The 8,630-nt window shown below is 40.7% G+C and overlaps 1 protein-coding gene across 3 annotated transcripts in view; it reads left to right on the top strand.

Moving 5' to 3' along the window:
* Positions 1 to 226: 226 nt before the first annotated feature.
* AP1G1 (adaptor related protein complex 1 subunit gamma 1) overlaps positions 227 to 8,630 on the top strand; it is a 78,991-nt gene continuing 70,587 nt past the window's right edge. Inside the window, exon 1 of one of the 3 annotated variants that reach the window (XM_061174557.1) lies at positions 227 to 621. The gene's annotated coding sequence lies outside the window, so the exon portion shown is untranslated. The remainder of the gene's footprint in view (positions 622 to 8,630) is intronic. The other 2 variants (XM_061174556.1, XM_061174558.1) reach the window with 2 other exon arrangements.

Raw genomic sequence — 8,630 nt, 5'->3', positions numbered from 1 at the left:
GGTCTCAAACGTGATAGGTGAGAATTTGGGGCTCTGGTGGATTAGGACCGGCACAGCCTGGTTCAGTGTTCTTCGCCCCCACCTGCCTCGCCTCCCCACTTCCTTCGCTACCTTGCTAGCCCCACCCTCTTCAGGTGGCCCCGCCACTTCCTGGTAGCCCAGCCCACCCCAACCCCCCCCAAAGCGGAACCAATGTCCATGGGCTCTGGGGTCGACCGGATCTTTCTCGCTCAGACTCTTCGCAGCGGTGACTCGGCAGCAGCGTCTCGCGTCATCAGTGACAGCCCCGATCCATACTACGCTTTGCGTCGCTCTGCCAGGAGCAGTCACCTCCTCCTTGGCAAATAGTCCTCGGCGGGGTCCCAGTTCTTGGATAATAGGAGAGGGGAGGCACGAGAAGTTGCGGTCAGGAGACGCGGGATCGACAAGCAGAGGGAGATAGGGACCGAAGTTTCTGCGATAGTGTGCAAAGTTAGTTAAAAACTCCTTCCGACCTAAGGATCCCTCCGCCTGCAGTAGCGGTGGTGAGGCCGAGGGAGCCGCCATTTTGGATGTTCGGTTCCTGCTGCCACTGCTGCCGCCGCCCCCGGAGCTGCAGGTTTCATTCGAGGTTTCGGGCCGGTGAGTGTCACTCGCGGCGCTAAGAGCATACTGCCTTTTTTACCCCGCGCCTGCCGGGAGCGCTCGGCCAGAAGCTTCCTGTCAATCCCAGGTGTCCGGTCCCAGACCGTGGTGGGGGGGGGGGGGGAAGAGAGGACAGAAGCTGGGCCAGGAGGGGCCCGGAGCTCAGGGGTTGTTACGACTTCTTGAGCGCCGACCCCAAAGCGTCGGACCTGGAGGGTCCGCGCGCGGCTGCGTTCCTTGCTGTGGCGTTGCCCGGCCGGTGCGGGCCTCCTTGGACCCATTGACTTTCTCAGGCTGCGCTCCTCCTTCTGGGGCTCATTCAGAGAGCCTGGGGTTTGCGGGGCGGGTCTCACCCCCGCGTGTCTTCTCTATGCCACGTATCAGCGTTCTTGTATCTTGTACCTGGGTCAGGTCTTTCGTGGATCTCTCTTAAGCACTTGCAAATGCTCAGTTAAACGTCGTCTGCGCCTGCATTGCCGTTCTCTTCAAACTGGACATTGGCCTCGCTTCTCTCTAGCCTTCCCACCAACTTCTTTCCCAATTTTCCGGGCTTTTTTTTTTTTTTTCCTCCTCTATTTTCTTAAACTCACCTGCGAATACACTGCTTACCCTTCTCGCAAACTCCTGATCCTGCAGGCGTCGATAACTAATAATTCTCCCGGTCTTCTTGACCGCTTGACAGAGTCGGGACGTTGGTTGTGTTCCCTTGTCAGGTGTAGGAGATTCGTCGAACCACTCGCTCAGAGTGTACTTCAACAGTAAATGTTTATAAAGCTCATTAAAGGGCTTTTGGGGGGAAGGTGGTAGGGAGAGGCTGTCAAATGTTTTCTCATTTGTGGATTCCCTTCCTATGCTGAACACTTAGCTTTTGGGTACTTTTTGACACTTAGTATTTTTCTTGATGTTGTATATCCCTGCCCATGGAAATCTGCCTGTGAAAAATAATTTTTTTTTTTTTTTGAAAAAGAATCTTAATCTGACATTGGTAGAAAGGAAAGTAACTTTTTTGGGTACTGTAGGGATTAGTTAACAGAAGAGAGGAGTGAATGAAAATTTCTTAGTGATTTTAACTTTCAAGTGGTTTGTACAGTAGTGTTCTTCGTTGACTAACTCTAAAGACACTTGGATTGACTTCGAGTATCGGATTTTTCTGGGGATAGTTGGATTTTAAATACTCACTTTTACTGTTCTCCATAGTGCTTGTCAGACTGTATACCCCTTAACTTTTGTTTTAAAAATATAGACTCTCCAGGTACCCATAATTTCACCACTTTTATTCTACTCTTAACGTATGTTTTGCAGTATAGCATGCTTGAATAAAAAGCATTTCACTGCAGTTCACTGATTATTTCTTACATTTCAAGTTAGGTGTGATTGAGTCACCTCTATTTCACCTCAGCCTGCGTTTTAACATCTGCAAAAGAGAAATAACTTATTTGAGATTGTAGCCTAGTGACTGCTGAAACTTAAATTTATAACTTGAACTGGATCAAATCTTTTAATACTTCTAATCCATGTAAAAGTGCGTTGTTCTTATCAGGTTATTATCAGGTAGATAAATTCCTGTACTAGTCCTATGATGTCTTAGTAGAAGAGTGAATGTTTTCATTGTAAATAGTGTTCTTGTTATTCGTTTTAAGGAGACTTTTCAAAAATATATTTACTATTTGTGTATTTACTCCGAAGCTATGGAGTTTCTCTTTTGGTTTAAAGAACTGTCAAACAGAACATATATGGAATCCTCACTCATTTACTAAGTATCCCCTTGTAGTTGTTACTGAAATGTTCCATTTCTGAGATACACTTTTATATATATATTTTATTTTATTTATTTTTTAAATAAATAAATAAATTTATTTATTTATTTATCTTTGGCTGCGTTGAGCCTTCTTTGCTGCGCACGGGCTTTCTCTAGTTGCAGTGAGCAGGGGCTACTCTTGGTTGCGGTGTGCGGGCTTCTCACTGGGGTGGCTTGTCTTTGTTAAGGAGCATGGGCTCTAGGTGTGCGGGCTTCAGTAGTTGTGCACACGGGCCCAGTAGTTGTGGCTCGCGGGCTCTAGAGCGCAGGCTCAGTAGTTGTGGCGCACGGGCTTAGTTGCTCCACGGCATGTGGGATCTTCCCGGACCAGGGCTCGAACTGTGTCCCCTGCCTTGGCAGGCGGATTCTTAACCACTGCGCCACCAGGGAAGTCTCTGAGATACGCTTTTAAAACAAGGTATTGGAAGAGCTATCAGATACGTGCTATTTACTCAGTTCATTTCATGGTATTATGTACTGGTATTTAAATGTCATTCATTCTTAGGTAGTTTGCATTCAATTGGAGAAAGCGTCCTTTGCCTTGCAAATGATAAGTAAAGTGTTTATTTTAGTGCACACTTAAAAAAAATTTTATTATTTTATTTATTTTTGGCTGCGTTGGGTCTTTGTTGCTGTGTGCGGGCTTTCTCTAGTTGCGGTGAGCAGGGGCTACTCTTCATTGCGGTGCGCGGGCTTCTCATTGTGGTGGCTTCTCTTGTTGCAGAGCATGGGCTCCAGGTGCCCGGGCTTCAGGAGTTGTGGCCCGCGGGCTCTTGAATGCAGGCCCAGTTGCTTAGTTGCTTAGTGCAGGCTTAGTTGCTAAGCGGCACGTGGGATCTTCCCGGACCAGGGCTCGAACCCGTGTACCCTGTACTGGCCGGCGGATTCTTAACCACTGGGCCACCAGGGAAGCCCCTATTTTAGTGCACCTTTGATTGATCAGCACATACTTGAATGTCTACTTTGTCTAAGGGGTTGTTGGGATTATACTTGAAATAAACATTGTTTAGGAAACCTCAGTGTATTTTCTTTTGGAGCAGTTGCTTGTTCTTTGATCTGTTTCACTGATAGCAGTTCTAGATTTGAAGATGAATTTTAGAGTGAAACTATAAAGTACGAAAATTGTCAGCAATGCATTGGTGATATTTCGTCTTACTATTTTTAAAGTAGTCTTGAAATCAGTCGGGTACAAAAACAAAAACTCAGGTTTTTATGTGATTTGTAACAACTCTTTATGCAAATTGAAAAAGTTGAATGAATATTTTCCAAAAGATTATTTTTTAATTAAAAAAATTGAATTGGGAAAATACATACCAAAACAGATTTTCAAAATGCTTAATCCCCTTATTTGCATTTGCTGAGGATTTAAAATTTTTGTGTATACAGCAGGATTTGATATCAAAACTTTAAAACTCTTATTTAGATTTAGCTTCAGAAAATCTAAAGCTATTACCTTTCTTCAAACTGCAGCAACTTGTTTATCTGTCTTAGGTGCTTGTCATTCAGTCTTCCTTTATGAATCGTTCTCAGTTGATTTTGGCATTCTTTCATCCCGTTGTTACTTACATTCAGTTTCTTTCATGCAGGATGGTATTAAAGTAGCAAGCAGTTTTAAAATTAAGGGAACATATAGATTTATCTAAGCTCTTATGTTTCTTGGCTTATAGGTTTTGAAAATCATCTTTGTTAGAAAGTATTAGGATTTTTCCATTTGCTTTTTTTAAAATTAATTTTTGGCTGCATTAGGTTTTCATTGCTGCATGTGGGCTTTCTTTAGTTGCGTCGAGCGGGGGCTACTCTTCGTTGCGGTGCGTGCGCTTCTCATTGTGGTGGCTTCTCTTGTTGCGGAGCATGGGCTCTAGGTGCGTGGGCTTCAGTAGTCGTGGCACGTGGGCTCAGTAGTTGTGGCTCGCGGGCTCTAGAGCGCAGGCTCAGTAGTTGTGGCGCACAGGCTTAGTTGCTCCGTGGCATGTGGGATCTTCCCGGACCAGGGCTCGAACCCATGTCCCCTGCATTGGCTGGCGGATTCGTAACCACTGCGCCACCAGGGAAGCCCTTCATTTGCTTTTTGTATAGAAAATTTTGTATCAGTAAAAGAGTCATTTCTACCTTCAAAGTACATGTAAGGTTTTTCTTCACTGAAGGAGTAACATAAAACACTTAATTTGCCATGAATTCTGGTTACTGGAACAATCTCTTGTCAAAGTTTGAAGAGTCCAAAAGTGGAAGAAAAAAAAAAACCCACACTTGCCAAACTTGTTGAGTCAGTATTAACTAACACTTTTGTACAAAAAAGGGCAAGGGTTAGGATAATATGATTAAAACGAGAAATGCTTTTTTCACTAGGTACTTGGAAATTTTGCCTTTTTTGGGGGGGCCTTGTTTTGGCCTACTCAGACCATTGGAGAGAGACAATGAGTTGTAAGTATTACCAGTGAAAAACAGTCTTAGAAGGAAAAAAAATTGTTTTTTCTCTTTTTAAAGATGGAGAAAACATATGTGACCTTTGTACTTTATTAATAATTAAAGACATCTTAAAGGCAAGTAGTTTTTACCCTCCTTTCTCTGTTGTTACAGCAGTCACAGTGTAACCTGATATGCAGTTGCTTTGCTCACTCCAGTTTGCATGTTGTAGCTGACTGTGTTGGGCTGAGCATCCCAGGCTTTGCAGCTTATCTGGCTTTGAGGTTAATGTTATGGATTCTTGGGAAGAGCAAATATGAGAAAGACATGAACTTAGATCTTTGGAACTGTAAAGTATTTGCACTCCCCTCCTTATAAGCCTTTGGGTTAAAATTAAGACTATCATAGCATAGATGATGTACACTACTTGGTTATAAGATGTAACTTTCGTAAATGATCACACAGTTGAACAACTCAAATTAAAAGAAGTTCCATCAGTGTTTTTACAGCTCAGTTTAGTAGCTACTTACTAAACCTCACTGTTGGGAAATTGTTCAGTTTCAAGCTGAAGAAAAGGAAGGGAAGTTAATTTTTTTAATTCCTTTTTGAAGTCTGCACGAGCGATTCCCTTCCCACTTTTTGAAATTTTTCAAAACTTGATACTTTTAAAATATGGTGAAAATACTGGTTTGAAATGAATGGGGAAACTAACTGAAAAAATAGGTACACTGTATAGAGTTAATTGAATCTTTGTAGATATTAGGGTTTTTTGGGTATGATTACTGAAGGAAAACTGTCGTAAGAAGAAGCAGTCTTGGGCCTTCCCTGGCGGTCCAGTGGTTAAGACTGCGTGCTTCCACTGCAGGGGGCGTGGGTTCGATCCCTGGTCAGGGAACTAAGATCCTGCATGCCGCTCTGTGTGGCCAAAAATTAAAAAAACAAACAACCAAACAAAAAAGAGTCTCTTTCTCTTTTTCAAAAATATTTATTTATTTATTTGGCTGCATCGGGTCTTAGTTGCGGCATCTTAAGTCGCAGCATCTGAAGTTGCGGCATGAGGCTCTCTGTTGCAGCACATGGGATCCATCTCCCTGACCAGGGGTCGAACCCTGGCCCCTTGCATTGGGAGCATGGAGTCCCAGCCACTGGACCACCAGGGAAGTCCCTGAGCCTCTTTTTCTGATAGTACTCAATAAATGTATTTGATTTTTTAAAATGTGTATTTCTCTCTGTCAGTGAAGGCATGACCTCTGTATTTTCTTTAGGAACTTTACATGATGAAAGCTTAATAGATGGTGTTGATTATTTAAGAAAGTAGAATGAGGAAGTTGCTTACAATTTGACTTTACTAGCACTTGGTTGTATTATTCTGTTTACACACACTGAACTTTTTGCTGTTCCTTGAATACTCCATGTTCTTTCATCCATTGCACCTGTTCTGCTTATACCTGGAATGCTTTTCTTTCTCCCTTCCATCTGGTGAACCTATTCCTTCCTCTCTACACCAGGCAAAGGAGTATAGTACTTTTTTTTTTTTTTAGTATTTGTTGAATTGTTTACTTTTCCTGAGCTTCAGAGGACAAGAACTATCTAATTGATGGCATCCCTAGTACATAGCACAGTGCCTGGCACTTAGTAGCTACTCTGCAGAATAGATGATGTGAATGAAAATAATACGGAAACATGTTCAGGTCCTCAGATATATGGTAATTGGTCAAGCCAAAAGCAGTCAGGGTCCTGAGTGAGCTATGGAAGTTTACTACAGGTCATTTACTTGTGACCGATAGAGTTTATGTCAGTGAAGTTTATTTTCAGGTTTAGAACATATACAAAACCTTATCTCTGTGTCTTTGAAAATATTATTTAGATGTTTAATTCTAAAATTGATATTATCCTTTTCTCTTTGCAATTTGCTCAGACTCTTTCTTATGCAAAAGCTTCAAGTGACAGCAGAGAAATCTACTCTTCCTGCCATCTTTTTTCTTTCTTTTGAATACCTGTTATGTAATTCATTATGCTGAAGAAACTAATAGTAAGTTGAGAACTTCAGTCTTTTCCCCCAAAATGGAAATATGTTGATAGTTCAGTGATTTGTTACTGACTCTCCCTTTGTGTTTTGTTTTGTTTTGTTTTGTTTTGTTTTTTAGCATCTTTATTGGAGTGTAATTGCTTTACAATGTTGTGTTAGTTTCTGCTGTATAACAGTGAATTTTTAAAAAATATTTATTTGGTTGCACTGGGTCTTAGTTGTGGCATGCGGGCTCCTTAGTTGTGGCATGTGAACTCTTAGTTGTGGCATGCATGTGGGATCTAGTTCCCTGATCAGGGCTTGAACCCAGGCCCCCTGCATTGGGAGCAAGGAGTCTTAACCACTGCGCCACCAGGGAAGTCCCTCTCCCCTTGTGTTTGAATAATCTACTTTAATAGTGCTGAGGATTTTTTAAAAGTCTTTAATCTATTTAATTTACAACATCATAGACGTCCATCGTAATAAATGAAAAAAATCTAAAGACATACTTCGAAAAAAGCTGTTCATTTCCCTAATCCCTTTGTTATTACTTCCCAGCCATTTTACCAGGTTATGGGTATACTTCAACATTTCTCTCCATGCTTGGTCAAGTACTATATATACAACATAAATGTGCATATATAGGGATTCTTTGTTTTTACAAAAGGTAGAGCATACCTTTTTTTTTTTTTTTTTTGATCATACTTTTTATGTTACTCTGTAGCAAGGTTTTCTTAACACATCATGGTCAGTAAATATAATTCTATCTTGTTCTTTTAAGTATCCCTATCATGTCTCACAGTATGGATGTACTCTACATAATTTATTCAGTTGTTTTCTTGTGGACATTTGGGCTGTTTCTAGATTTTGCCACTACAAACAGCGCTACAGTAAACATCCTTGTACATGTCTCCTTATTTGCTGATGCTATTATTACTACAGGCTAGAATCTCCAAGGTGGGATTTCTGAGTTAAAAGAATTATATTTTAAATGTTATTATTGCCAGATTACTCTCTAAATAGGTTGTCATAATTTCCATCTCCACCAGCAGTGGGTTCTCCATAACATCACATCATTAGACGTAATTACTTAATTTAATTTTTGCTGCTCTGCTAGTTGGTAAATGGTTTCTCAGTTTCATCTTAATTTTAATTTCCTTGACTATTGCTGGAGCTAGCCTCTTTTGATATGATTTTTGGCCTTTTGGATTTCCTTTACTGAGAATTGTCTATGTCCTTGGTTCATTTTTCTTTCAAGTTGCTTTTCTCCTTATCTTGTAGGAACATCTTATGGTACATTAATTCTTTGTTGTATAACACATGCGTTTATTAATCTGGAGTTAATTTTTATATAATGTGAAGGGGTCTTATATGGTTTTCCTTTGTATAAAGAGCCAACTATGTTTAGACTAAATAAACCATCCTTTCCTCAATGAATTAAATACCACCGTATCATATGTTAAGTTCCCATATATGTTTGCTCTATTTCTGGATGTTCTGTTTTACTCTTCCTGTACCATTATTTTACTGTTCTGAATATCATAACTTTATAGAAACTTACACTCTGTTAAGAATAGCTCTTGTCACTGTAGTTTTCCATTTTCTTGACTGTTCTTAAACATTTATTCTTATATCTGTATGGGTTGAAAATAATTCTGTTGAGTTCAGAAAACCTCAAAAAAGCCCAGTGTGTTTTTATTTTTAATTAATTAATTTTTAAAAATTTATTTTATTTTTGTCTGTGTTAGGTCTTCATTGCTGTGTGCGGGCTTTCTTTAGTTGCAGCGAGTGGGGGCT

The sequence above is a fragment of the Eubalaena glacialis genome, chromosome 18 (genome assembly GCF_028564815.1).
Source record: "Eubalaena glacialis isolate mEubGla1 chromosome 18, mEubGla1.1.hap2.+ XY, whole genome shotgun sequence".
NCBI lineage: Eukaryota > Metazoa > Chordata > Mammalia > Artiodactyla > Balaenidae > Eubalaena > Eubalaena glacialis.
Note: the sequence above shows the minus strand (reverse complement) of the source record. Positions and strands in the feature narration are given on the sequence as shown.